General features: G+C 46.4%; 1 protein-coding gene across 4 annotated transcripts in view; it reads right to left on the bottom strand.

The window, feature by feature from the left end:
- The window catches only part of FYN (FYN proto-oncogene, Src family tyrosine kinase), a 216,225-nt gene extending 203,028 nt beyond the window's left edge, over window positions 1–13,197 (bottom strand). For 2 of the 4 annotated variants that reach the window (XM_077162686.1, XM_077162687.1), the window contains exon 1: window positions 13,082–13,197. The gene's annotated coding sequence lies outside the window, so the exon portion shown is untranslated. The remainder of the gene's footprint in view (window positions 1–13,081) is intronic. The other 2 variants (XM_077162688.1, XM_077162682.1) reach the window with 1 other exon arrangement.
- Between the last annotated feature and the right edge of the window lie 479 nt (window positions 13,198–13,676).

Consider the following 13,676-nt stretch of genomic DNA (forward strand, 5'->3'; position numbering starts at 1 on the left):
GTGCAGGACCACTAAGATTTCCCCCACACCACAGGTGGGGAAACCATCTCAGGCCTTGCCTCTGCCTAAACCTGCCCCACTGCAGAGCATGCCACAAAGGGATTTCCCTTCCATACTTCCAGATAAGATGTGGGGTAGATGCACCATCTGCTGCAGATTCCCTACCACCCTGGGGTTTCCATCATCTCAGTGACTCCTCAGGTAGAAGGCCAGGGCAACGATATGTTGGACTCAGCAAGTCCTTCATTTCTTAATGCTATTCTCCACTCAATCTCTGCAAGCTTCTCCCTCAACCCAGGAAGGGGCTCTCTCCTGCCTGGGTGACTGAAAACTGTTCTCTGGCCTCTCTCTTGCATGGCTTAACATATAACATATGCCAGGTCTTCTGAGATCAGGCTCCTTGGAATCCACAAATCAGTTTCGTTCTAACACAGCCTGTGCTTTTAAATGAAGGCCTTAGCTCTGGTAACGCTGTTCTCTGAAACGCGCTTCCATTCAAGGGTCTGTTTGGGAAGTGAAAAGCTGAACACTGTCTTCTTTGTCCTTGATGGTGTTCTGTCCTCCCTTTGAAGTAAGGGCAAGACTCCCAGGCAACAAGAATTACCAGGAAGAGAAAGAAAATGGAATACCACTTCAAAATATTACCCTACCCAACCAGCTGGTCATAATGCAAGATCCCAGAGGTCCCAGAACATGATGACATGTCACTCTTCCAGAAGACACCACATATATATAACCCAGGGGCAAAAGGACCTATACTTTCAGCTTCTTGGATTCTTCCTGTTTCATGCCCTTCATCTCCATTCTACTCCATCAGCTCACCAGGATGCTACCTCTGTATCAGAATCATTTTGGCTCTCTACATCCTTGAGTTTTATTTATCCCAGGACCTCCTAACTTTACTCTATTCTCTTCCGTGCCTACTGTGATTTCTCTTCACCTCCTGAGACCTGAGACCCCTCTTATCCTACCCAGCACCCCCAATCTCACGTTGCTTCTCTATCTAGCCCGAACCTTTGGCTGCTTCCACTGATGCTGCCTTTAGTCTTTTAAAACATTTTCCTCACTTGACTGTTCAAATCAATTCCCAACTCAAGGTTACCATCAAGGTCAGATTTTCCATTCCAAAGTGACAAGTACTACCAGGCAAAGTCACACTGGGATAAGGAATGGTAACATTTAAACATTAAAAAATTGCCTACAAATTTCATGAAGCCTCACCATTTCTCTGCAATACATTTTATTCAACTATTACCACATTATCCTATATTTTAGTGACTGTTTGAACTTTTCTAGATTCTCCAGTTGCCACTCTTGTCTCCAAATATCCCATCCTTGGCCAACGGCTCAGCCTCCAATGTCACTGAAAAGTTCTAAGACACCCCACTCCTTCCAACTTCTGAAAATTTCACAGTATCTTCATTTATCTCGTAGTTATGGGTAAAATCAAACATGTAAAGCACCTAGGACTGTGCCTGCTGTTTATTGGGCACATGACCTTGTAAATACTTCTCCATCTTTTCTTTCTCCCTCCTTTCGTTTCTTACTGCTACCTTTCATCCCTCTGAGGGCTGATTCTATACATATGATCTCATCCCTGCCTAACCTCTGTTGATCCCCTTCTGTCCATCATCTCCTCTTTCTCCTGTCTCACCAACCCGACCCTCTTTAGTGGATTATTTCCACAGGTTACAACTCCCTGAAGAGAACTCTAAGAACCCAGATGAGTGTCGAGGTAAGGGGCTTGGCAGCAGGCTCTCCCCACGGTGACAGTTCTGGATCTCAAAGTGAGTGGGAGCCTGACCTGAGGCTGGAGGCTGGGGTCTTTCATCACTGGAGATAGAACATCTGTCACAGCTGGGGACTTGAGGATCAGAGGACACTGTAGAGCTCATCTTATACAATGCAGATCTGGGACTCCAAAACTTTCATAAGCTGGTCTCTTCCCATGCAGCATAGTTGGGGGCTGCCATTTTCCATGTGCCAATCCAGATTCCTTGTATCATACTTATGAATAAAATAATCAGAACTTATCCCCTTCCCAGGGACTACTGGTCCTGTCGATGACACCATAATCATACAGGTTCTTCTCTGCCTCTCCTGACTTGTCTTCATTTAGCCATTCTTTGCCTTTAAGAAAACTACCTCCCACTTCTAGGCTACTGAAATCAAGACTCGATTGAATTATTTTCTGTAAATCTACAACTTCTCCAATAAAAAAGAAAAGCTACTGAATAATGACTACAAGATAGCAGGAATTACATGGTCAACCAGACTTGCATGAAAAGAAGGGTATGGTGTGGCACAGTGCTTTGGCCCTAACTTGCAAGCAGGATTAGAAAGAAGGATCACAGTGTTTTCATCCAAGGAGGTAGAATATAAGGTGGAACTTAAAACATTATGTGCAAACAAAATGTGGATTATAAACCATGACTCTGAGGAATTATTAATACAGAGGACTTAATTCTTGCTACTTACAGGAAGAAATTTATTTAAGATGTATCTTATTCTAGAAGTACTGAAAACACCCGTAAGACCTCCCAACTTGGGAGCTCAGAATCATAATAAACAAGCATGTAAGAAAAATGCACAGCTCAGTGTAGTGTTACACAGCACAAGGCAAATTAACTAGGGGCACTTTCAGCTTTCTAAAAGCTTGCTACTGAAAATGGACAGTATTGACACTGACATGTACAAAAGTGACTAAACATGAACAAACTAGAATAAATACATGACATGAAATGCTGACATTATAAGAAGCAAAGGGGAATGCACATTTAGTCAGAGAGGCCTGTGAGCTCCCACATTAAAGAGGTAGTTGGAGTGGTGGGGAGGGGATAGGCAGGAAAAGTGTTAAAGTGATAGAAAGCACATGGTTAAGAGGAAGGGGGAAAAAATCACTACCACTTCCCCAAGATCATAAGGGCATTTCAAACAACAGTGAAGTCCCAGGTGCCTCTCCCTGCCCCTTTGGCTGCTGTTGGCCAATATCACAGAAAGGGACCTTCTTGCTCTCCATTCCTAGGTATACTGCTGGCACCCAGGTGAGAACTAGGAGATGTGCAGGGAGCCATCAATGAGGAATTGCAGCAAGCTTTTCACCGATGGCAGAGGAAGACCTAGTGAGGGCCTGACAAACACTGCCTGTTGTGCAGCTGTCTTTTGTTAAATGAAATGACTCAGTAGTCCCTCTCCCAACCATGGAAAACATTTTATAAAGCCTATTTCCAAACAATCATTCTTTTGAAGGATACAGAGACAGAGGCTGTGGCTGGTGATGCAAATCATGACAATGGAGGGCCCTAAGTGTAGGTTAGAACTAATATTAATATCCCCCTCCCACCCTCCACGTTAGGGAGATTCTTCAGCTGATGATACAACAAAGCAGACAAACTAAAGCATGTGGAGAAAGGCACGTCCACAACCAAAGCTGAGCTATGTACAGCTGAGGGACTCAGTAAATGCTACTTTGAGAGATCCAGAAATGGACAGATGCATAAATAAGCAGTCAGCTGCTTCTTCCAGTTCCCCCAGGCCTCCCGCACTCTCAGGCACAACACTGGAGCTCCCACCTGCTACTCTACCCTCTCCCATCCTTCATCATTACAGTCTTCTAGCTTCCTCCAGATGTGGAAACATTCTGAATTTCCCCCTGGTCTTGGATGTCATTCTACACTATTGGTAACTTTCCTTTTTTTTTTTTTTTTTTAAGTGAAAACCCTGTTGATCAAAAGCTGAAACAAAAGGCAAAGAAGTCACTATTTCTCTGATCACCCTAAATTTTTAAACAAAAAGCTCAAGATTCTGAACTAAGGATCTTTACACACGTAGTATTTTCAAAATTCAATGGTGGTTCCTAAGCAGTCTAGAACACAGCGACCAAACCTCCTAAATATGTGGATTGGTAGGGAGAGAAATTACAGATGCCCAGGAAAACAGCTATTCCTCCCAGTGCCTTGATACAGGACCTGTCTAAATAAACATCGGCTGAGTATCTGTGCTGTGAATGGTACTGTGCAATGTGCTACAGAGGGACAGAAGGAAAAAAAAAGGAGGAGTCCTTTTTTTTTTTTTAATCCAAGTGGGGCCAACAGTCTCTTGAGAACACAGGGCCCATACATGTAAATTGCTCTGAGGCCTGGCTTCTAGTCTAAGTTAATTAATAGCTGAACGAATGACCTTTGGCACGTCACAAACACTCTGAGTCTTGGATTCCTCATCTCAGAATTTAACTAACAATGTGAGGCATCATTTATGAAGATGCAGTTGAGAGACACAAATGTTCCATGAAAGAGGAGGAGGTGACCAGGCGACTCTTCCCAGAGCTTGGATTCCAACTGGAAGAACTCTAAAGGAAAGGAAGGGCTAGGGAAAGGAAAATAAAGGTCAGACACATATTCTATGTAAAAGAGATAGTAGACTGACATCTGACAAATTAAGAGTTGTAGTAGTGCGAAAGGAGGTGAGCTGAGTATGCCCAAGTAAAGCACGGAGACTGCGGGAGGTAGCAAATGCCAGGCTAAGGACCACGACCTTTCCTCTCCTATTCCTTGGGTTGATAGTAAAGGGCTAAGGCAAAGGAACCAGCATCTACATCAGCATATGCATTTTGACATGGCTCAATACCCCCTCTCAATCTAGAGAAATTCTGAATGTATAGAGAATACAGGTCTGAAGCAACCATAATCCTTATTTGTCACCCATGGGGAAGGCCTGGGGACATTCCATATCAAGAGATTACAGAAAGGGCCAATGTCTGGCCATAGGACAGGCATAGAACTGACATTCTAAAGAATGTTTGAAGACAAAGAATGGCAGAATGTTAGAATTCACTGCTTACTCAGCTCCTTTTGCATATGAGAACAAGGAGGTGCCATGCTTGTATTTCTAGGAGACAAATAAAAGAGACCAGGAGAGGTGATACCCTTCAAACTTTGAGAAAGCAGGTAGAAAAACCATTAACAGAAATCAACATTTATTCCAATATACTTGGGGGTAGGTACAGACCCAACTACAGGCAACATAGCACACAATGTCTGGAATAAAAATAAAATTGTAACAACAATCAAATTTTCTAAGTGACAATATTTGAAATTGTTATTGTTTCTAAGTATATACTACATTTGTGTGGAAATGAAACAACCTGTTGGTTGGTGTCTATTTGCCTTCTCTGTACAATTTAAATTGGGCAGGATTTCACAGAAATACAAACTCAGCAGCATTTTCTGGAGATTAAAAGAGGAGAGGTTTGGGAAAAGGGCCCCGGGTTTTGTTGTGGGAAAGGCGATCTGGCCCGATTTTAATTTTCCATTAAAGCCCTACTTCTCAGTAGAAAGCAGATGGAATCCTTACACAACTCATGTAAAGCACCTACTATTTTTGGGTACCTCAAAGATGGAAGCTCTGAAGAAAATGAAAGTGTTTGAATTTATCAGATAAAATCCCACCAGCACATTCAAAAGAAGCAGGTACTTAGAAATCTTTAAAATACCAGTTAATTGGTCTTCCCCCTCGGGCTGCTGCTCCCTGGACTCCGGCTGACTAAAGATTTTCTACCACTTCAAACCGCCTGCTCCCACCCCTGCTGAGACTCGCCATGCTTGCTGCAAGATGCCTCCCTGAAGGCCCAATGCTCACTTCCATTCTCGTAGCCAGAAAAGATTTCAGAATGTTAAGCCCAGGCCCCCTCATATCTACTGAATCAGAACGAGGCCTGGGGATAAGCATTCAGTTAGGAGCTCAAAGGATATTCATGCAATCCCTGCCTTAAGGCTCTCCTCCTATCAGGAGATAAGACCTGGTTCAATAGAGTCTCTGTTTCCTTATCGTCCCACCAGGGCAGAAGGAAGAACAAGAGAACTGACGTTTATTGTGCACTGGCTGTGAGGGGCTGTGCTGGACATGGCTGTCTCCGCCCTCACACAGTTTACAGTCTCACTGGAGAGATGGAACAAGTTCCACATTAAGGGCACAGATTCTGGAGACACACTGCCTGGGCTCCGATGCCAGCTCTGGTGCTTCTTGGATGTGTGAACCTGAACAGATAGGTTAATCACTTAACCTCTTTGCCTTAGTTTTCCTATCTGTTGAATGGGGATAATAATAATTGTACCTCCTAGAACAGTGCTGGGTGTTAGTAAATCAACCAAGAACATGATGCAGTACCTGACTTCCAAAGAGCTCACAAGGGAGTGAAAAAGGTCAGCAGCCACCAACACTCCCACCCAGCTGCCTCCACTCTGCTCTGCAAGTCAGGGTGCAGGAGGGAAGGGAGGGCTCCCCAGGAGGCAAGTCTTGAGTGGAGCCATCAGAAGAAGTGCGGATTCCACTGGGTGGGGAAAGGTGCCTTAGTATCCCCCCCAACCCCTGACACAGCTAACTGCAAAGCAAAGACAAGGAGATTTTTAAAGTAGGCAGGGACTGGGTAACTAGAGCTTTGGAACAAAAGCATACGTGGGTTTAGGAGTCGGACCGTCACTGTTCATCAACTGTGACAGCGCACAAGTAGCTTCGCCTTTCTGAGTCTCGGTCTTCCCAGTCGACCAATGCAGATAATAATACCTGCCTCCTAGGGTTGTTATGATTAAATAAATTACTCTGTAAAACATTTAGGCCAGGCCTTTGAGGCTCAGTAAAATGGTAGCTATTATTATTTTTACAGTGTATTCAGATAGGGTCACAGGGTTGGCTGTGGTGTACTGCTCTTTTTTTTTTTACACTAACACGGAAGGGGGCAGAAACACGTAAGTCCTCAGAAGATGCTTTTAGAATTGAAGCTAGAACATACTACGATTTTCTGGTACCCCACTGCTTTTCCCAAAACTTACAGTTAGTAGGTGCACAATACGTATTTACCCAACCCAACTGGGGACTGCTTGAGCTCACGGGTTTTCAAGGACACAAAGTGTGATGATCTCTGCTTCCTAAAAATACCCAGAAGGACCTGAGTCGTGCTTTGCGGTCAGAGTTAGGCACAACGCAGGGTCATTCTGGGAGCAGGCAAATAGGAAAGCTCTCTCATCTAAATATTATGAGGACACAGAGCCTTACAAACATTGTTAAAGTTTCATGAGTCAGTAAGCATTATCTTTTCTTCCCACGTTTTTATTAGACCATAAATCCTGTTCAATTTACATCCTCCTAGAAATACCACGTTCTAATCAGGTCCAGTGTGTCACTTATTTTGAAGTTGTCTGCACTGCCTGTCACCCACGTCCATTTGGATACTACTGTTCAGGATACCCACATGTTTTAGTAGCTGAATATTAGATTTGCTCAAATAGAAACACTCCAAAAAATCACTACATTCCTCTAAATCACTTAAATCAGTTTTTTCATATAACCGTGTGCATGAAAGTTATAACCCATGCTTTCCCCCCCCCCCCATTTTGCAGTTTGTTCTAGCTTCAGAGAGTCAGGATAACATTCTGCAATGTTACACCTCAAATTCAAGGGATTTACATTGAAAATAGGTTAAAGATTCTGGTTATCTGACTAAACCAAAGAAACCCCTTCATAGGGCTAAGTTCAAAGGACTGTCCTGTTTCCCATTCTCAAGAATAAAGAAATCTCTGCATTTTCCTAAGAAGACTTGCTGAAAATACTGTTTTCAATCACACCATGTAATTTCCCACCTTTTCCGACAACTCTTGAACTGACAATCACCCAAAGTTCTCTTTCTAAAATATTCAAAATTGCCTTATATGCACACAATACAAACTCACCCTTGCTAGTCTGCCTGCTCTACCATTTATTAATTCATTGACTCCTCACGGCCATCCTTTGAGGTGGGAACTATTACCTCTATTGTAAAGACGATAATAGGCAGGCGCAGAGAGATTAGGTAACTTGGCTCAGCTCACACAGCTGAAAGGAGTAGAACCAGCATCCTCGCCCAGAGTCCATACTCCTAATCACACCCCTTACTTGGCAGAAAGGCTTGGAACCTGGCTTTAAGTGGTGACTCTGCCACCTTAGACAAGTCATTTAACCTGTCTGGGCCTCATTTTTCTTCTTAAGTAAAATGAACATATAGAATTACATGTTCTCCTAGATTCTGGGTTCCATGACCTTGAACCCTTAAAAAACTTCCCAAAAGTCCCTTAGGGTTGTATGTCCTGTGGGTATGTCCCAGCCCACAGGAGCAGCAAATTTTTAGACTTCCACTGACAATGCTCCAGCCAGGTGGGTTCAGGTATATTTGGCCTCGATCTCCCTTTCAGCCCCTATACTGCTTAACATCTCAGTGGCACTGGGTAACTCTCCCTTCCTGGGGACCAGGGACTCCACTGTAGCCCAAGCCCATGCAATGCCCTAGGTGCGCCTCTCCCGTTAGCAGGTGGGCTCCTCCTCACCTGTTTGCGGAATCATCCTCAGTAAAGTCCCCTCGGGGATCCTGCCCTCATCCTGACTTCAAGTATTTTCTGATTTGCTGTTAAATTTACTTTTGAGGCCTAGTCCTCTTCACTCACTCTAGACCATCTATCCAACTGCGTATAATAGACCTGAAGGCCAAGATGCTCAAGACCCTGGAAATCACAGCATTTGTTGCAGTGGTCAGGAACTTCCCTGTTCGTCTGCCAAACTAGAAGGTAAGCTCCTTTCGCCCCTGAAGCACCTAGTAGAACGTCTGGCAATGGTAGGCATAATAGCTGCTGAAAGAATTTGTGAGACAATTCACAAACTCATCCGGCCCCATTTGGGGACTACAGAGGGACCCCACTAAAATAAAGACTCACATAGAGTAAAATCTATATTACTTACATAGAGTAAAACCATTTGTTACAGCTGCTAATATCAGTCTAATCAATACACAGTGCCTATCATTTTTCAAGGACCTAATTCACATTCATTGAATGTTAAGTAACAATTTTCAGTATTGCCATGCTTCACTTCCCTCTCTTTTCATTTTTAAGGTTTTGGATATAAAGTTGTATTCCCATGAACCAGAAGTCTCCATTTCCATGCATGTTAGCTATACCCCTTACAGCATTAGCATTATTATTGTTTATATAGAAAAATAGTACTTTGTATTTAACATAGTGGCCAAGGACAAGAGCTTTGGCACCAAACTAAGTGGCCTCAAATCCTGATTCTACCACTTACTAGCTATATGATCTGGGGGTAGTGACTTAACCTCCTTGCTTCAAGTTCACCATCTATAAAATGGGGATGGAGAAACCCCATTTTATAAATGCTAGTTATTATTATTTATTTGTATTCCCTTTGTAGACTGAGCTCCTGAAGAGCAAGGGCAGTGTAAGTATTCATTTTCACTTCCCCATCGCCCAGAGCTGGCTAATGTTTGCAGACACCGATGAATATGATGCATTGTTTATAGCAAAAATCTACATTATTATTTATGAGGACTGGTGTGGAGAAGGGAGCCAACAATTTGAATAGTTACTGGTCTAGAATGCTATCAGTCTGCCTTATTTCTGGAGGTCTGGAAGCTGACTTCACCTCCATGGAATACTCAGGGCTTACAGGCATGGAGTCAAGGTGGCTAGGTGATGGAGGGGACCCAGCTAGGGATGGAGAGCTGGGCTGGCTAAGACTCCTCCCTTGCCATGAAGAAGCTGCAAGACGGGGGGCAAGGAGTTTGACAAAGTCTGCTGGATGTCCTATGATTAAGAGAAGATTGAACTGCGATTTCTAAGGGCCCTTCTAGCCACCAGATAAAAAATCAGGCCAAGGAAGGTGTTCCTTGCTTGAAATATGACAACAACAACAAAAAACAAAAACAAAAACCAGCACCAAAGTTTCTGAAACATGTTTAAAATGAAAAGATCTGAACTTATAAAACCAAAAGAACAAAATCAAAGATGGAAACAGACTATAGGTTTCCATTTAACTTAATTCCCATCTGCCTACAAACTCCTTAAGGGCAGGGACTGTGCTGTATTGGGCGGCGGTGGCTGGCATAGCAATTCATCAAAAGTACATTTTCTTCCTGTCCTTTTTACTGGGCACATGGCTAAACTATATTTAACTGAATGTGACCATATAACTAGCTCTCACCTATAGAATGTGAGTGGAAGTGATGGGTGTTATTTCTAGGCCATCTAGGGGATGTGTTTAAAAAGTAGTTGCACACCCACCCCCCCAACTTCCTTTGCCCCTTTTTTCCTGGCTGGAGGTAGGTTAAAATAAATCTCTATGGGGCGGGCCGCGGTGGCTCAGCGGGCAAGAGTGCTTGTCTGCCGTGCCGGAGGACCCCGGTTCGATTCCCGGCCCCAGCCCATGTAAAAAACAAACAAACAAACAAAATATAATAAAACAAGAAAATGTTTAAAGATGTTTCCCTTCCTTCCTTCCATCCTTCCTTCCTTCTCTGTCTTTAAAAAAAATAAAAAATAAAAATAAAAAATAAATCTCTATGGAGTGGTGGAACTACATGATTGGAGCATGGGACCCAGAGGAAAAACACCCACTGATTAGAAACACCCATATTGAACTTTTACATGCGCAAGAATAGATGTCTATTGCTTTTGAGCCATTATATTTTAAGGGCCCATATGTTACAGCTGCTAACATCAGTCTAATCAATACAGTGCCTTGCACTTTCCAAGGACCTCATTCACATTCATTGAGTGTTAAGTGAAACGCTGAGGACCCACTAAGGTACCACTTGGTAGGAAACCCGGTTAGAGCAGTTTCTTCTCTCGGTGGTGCTGGCTAACTTAATGGAGAAAACAGATTCATGCCAAACATAAAGCCTGCTATTAACATTTGCAAACAAAATAGTGTGGTTGTGTGTGTGAGCAGAGGAAGCATGGGGATTCCTTTGAGGGGCGAGAGTGGGAAGCTTCACAGAAGAGATGACATTTGAGCTGGGCCCTCAGGGTTAAACAGGACTTCACCAAGCAACTCAGATGGGGCTAGCCACTCCAGACTCGGAGCAAAGGCACAGAAAGCAGTGTGTGCATTTGTTCAGATTCAACCTCATCATGAAGCCTCTTTAACTTGGTCAACTGTTTATTGTGCACTGACTCTCCTTCCTGGGTCTGCGATCAAACAAACACCCCTTTGTTTTTATAGTATCCTCATTAACCCTATTGCTTTTTCTAATATGAAAAGCTCCATGATGAACATCCTTAAAAAGTGCAGAAGCAAATCTTTAATGAGACATATGAGCTGTTTTCTGGTAAAATTCTTTAAGAATAAACTCAAGACCATTCTAATATAATAGTTGAGGAGGCATGCATGCTCTTAGGAATGAACTTACGTTTTGACATGATCAAACTAAGCATGTAAGTCACTGGCTTACAAAATGGAACATAAGCCCCAGATTTACAGTAATGTTTCCTCTTTCGGAGGAACATAAAACAGACAGATTAGAATTAAAAGATTTTCTACATCCCCTGTTCATAGTTATAGTTAACAAACCACTTCCTCTAAAAGTCTGTGAGTCCCTTCATCTGAAAGCACAGTTCCCATGAGGCAGGGACTCGAGGAGAAAGAAGCACAAAGGGTGGAAAGTGTTGCAGTTGCTTGGGTGGTGAGAGAAAGGATGTGGGCGTCTGCAGGCTCTGCTGAAGCAGGGAAGAGAAACAGTCTCCAGCCCTCTTCCAAATGCCACTTCTACATGTTTTACCAAGGTCCCCAGGTATTTATTTAAATGTAAGTGTACCAACCACACTGGGAAGACAAGATTTCCTTTCAAAAGACTTCAACACACAACACCGTGGCCCTAGACTTGAGAGAAGGAAGTCAGGGTGCCTCATTCTTAATTAACACCAATTTAATGATCTGATTCAGAAACAAAATTCTGCTGCCCCACACCAATTTATCCAACCACAGATCAAGGTACCCATCCTCAAAAGGTGGGGGAGGTGAGGACGGTAGCCCTCCGAACAGTAAAGCAACTCGAGACTACTGCTGAAATCATTTCCCCCTTAAATCTAGGAAACACTGCAGCTGCCAGTCAACACTACCGGTTCAGTGTAGAGCACAGCAAAATGCCGGCACCTGCTCCCTCCGCCTCTGGGGTCCTTTTATATTTTGGTACATGTGGCAGGAAAGACTCTCAGACAGATGACCAACTGCTTCATTTGGGAGGAAGGGAAGCCCCAAGGAAGAGAAACAAAAAACCTCGGGTTCATCCTTGGGTACTCTGTGCACTGCCTCTCTCTGCGCTCAAAGGGCCCTTTGTGTCACACACACACACATACACACACAAACGGGGAGCCTGTGTGATTTATTGGGAGGAGGAGGGCCAAGAAGGGTGATCTTATTATCCCTCTTCTTAGTGAGTCCCAGCAAATCTCTACCCTGGACTTAAAGCTCAGTGGCCTCTTTCTGGCCCAGTCCCCTCCGCCTGTGGCCGCGGAGATAAGCGAAGGGAGGAGACCAAACAAAAACAGCCATCGATCTAGGGAAGTAGAGAGGAAATCCAGCGAGCGGGGAAGGGAGGAGAAAGAAGCTGGAGAGACCAAGACCAGCAGGGGTGGGGGGGCAGAGGAAGAGGAGGGAAGGCTCCAGCACGGGGGAAAGGGGAAGGGTGGGTGGGTGGTGGCACAGGAAGAGTGAGAAGGAGGATGGGGGAAGCGCAAGGGAGGTGCCAGAAATAGGCAGGAGGATGCGATAGGGAAGGCGACGGCCGCAGAGGGAGGAGGCCGAGAGGTGGAGGAGTGGGGCCGGGGTGGGGTGGGGTGGGGAGGGAAGCAGCACGGGGCATCAATTATTAAGTGATTACATCATCCCTGACATTAAAACAACACACAGAACCCCATTCCCCGCGGGGGGCACCGAAAGGAGGGCGGGGGCGGAGCCCGAGCCTGGGCCAGCCTCGCCCCCAAGCCAACCCAGCCTCGGCCGGCGCCCGCTCCGGGAGAGGAATCGCTTCCCCCTAGCCCTGCGCTACCCACCCCTCGCGCCCCCCGCAGCGGTGTCCTCCCGCGCGGGAAGACCCCGAGCACAGGCAGCTCCCCGGCACTCTCGGAGGCGGCCCGGAGGCGGCGGCGGCAGGGGGACCGCAGCGCGGGGCCCCGCGGCAGGGGTGACGCGGCCCAGGGGCGCAGGCGGCCCGGCGCCTCTGCAGCATCCCCGCGGCCTCCAGGGCTCCTCCCCGGCCGCTTACCTGCGCGGCGCTCAGGCTCCGGAGCCCATTCACATGGTCCTCTCCGCGCCCTCCTCCAGCGCGGCCGGGGCGGCTCCGGCTGCTCCTCGGCGGGCCCGGGAGCCGGGGGGCCTCCGAGAGCGCGGAGGGGGCGGCGCCGGGGTGTCCCCGGCCGGGCTGCCGGATCCCTCTCAGGCGCGGCGGCGGCTTTGTGTGCGCCGGACGAGTCCTCCGTGCGCCGGGAGAAGCGCCGCGCGCCGGGTCGGAGGAGGACGCACGCCTCCGAGGGCAGCCTCGCCTTTGCTCCCGCGGCCGGCAGGCGGGCGGGTCTCGGCGGCCTTCAGCTCGCGGCGACCCCTCCTCCTCTCCCGCGGCAGCCCCCTCCCCGCCGGCTCCACTCCTGACAGATGGCGCAACTGCAACAACGCGCGCCGCCGCCGCGGCCGCTCGCTGCTACTCTCGCTGATGCTCCAGCCCCTCCAGAGCAGGAGAGGAGCGAGGCGGGGGCGGGACGCACCCCGAGAGTGGCGGGCGCCGCTGCCCTATCACAGGGAGCCTTTGAGAGCTGCGGGCGGCGACCATTGGTGGCGGGGGCGGGGGCGGGGCGGCGGTGGGT

Source organism: Tamandua tetradactyla, chromosome 5, assembly GCF_023851605.1.
Source record: "Tamandua tetradactyla isolate mTamTet1 chromosome 5, mTamTet1.pri, whole genome shotgun sequence".
Taxonomy (NCBI): Eukaryota; Metazoa; Chordata; class Mammalia; order Pilosa; family Myrmecophagidae; genus Tamandua; species Tamandua tetradactyla.